Genomic DNA, 396 nt, shown 5'->3' on the forward strand with positions numbered 1-396 from the left:
GTGGGCTCCAGCAGCAGACACAGTCCCAACCCCACCAGGAGAGATGGGAACCCCCCAGCGCGGTAGGGCTGAGGGAGTTGCCAGAAGAGATAGGGCACTTCTGGGTGTCCTGAGGCACGGGCATTCCTTAAGGCGAAGGGAGGAGAGCGGGGCCCAGGCTCTCCAGAGAGCTGAAGAGGTTTGGTGGGCACAGGGCGGGAATCAAAAGGGGTGAGGGAGGTCCCACTGAGATTTGAACTCAGACCGCTGGATTCAGAGTCCAGAGTGCTCACCATTACACCATGGGACCTGCTGCACAGCTGCTGCACAGCTGCTGACACCAGCCCTGCTGAGACACTGCCTGCTGACTCAGCCGGCCACTCTCGCCGTCTCCCTGCTCGTGATTAAGGGCTCCCT

At 61.4% G+C, this 396-nt stretch overlaps 1 non-coding gene across 1 annotated transcript; it reads right to left on the reverse strand.

The window, feature by feature from the left end:
• Positions 1 to 217: 217 nt before the first annotated feature.
• TRNAQ-CUG lies at positions 218 to 289 on the reverse strand. Its single transcript has one exon. It is a non-coding gene; the product is annotated as a tRNA-Gln (tRNA).
• Between the last annotated feature and the right edge of the window lie 107 nt (positions 290 to 396).

Source organism: Buceros rhinoceros, unplaced genomic scaffold (genome assembly GCF_000710305.1).
Source record: "Buceros rhinoceros silvestris isolate BGI_N320 unplaced genomic scaffold, ASM71030v1 scaffold10707, whole genome shotgun sequence".
Classification (NCBI taxonomy): domain Eukaryota; kingdom Metazoa; phylum Chordata; class Aves; order Bucerotiformes; family Bucerotidae; genus Buceros; species Buceros rhinoceros.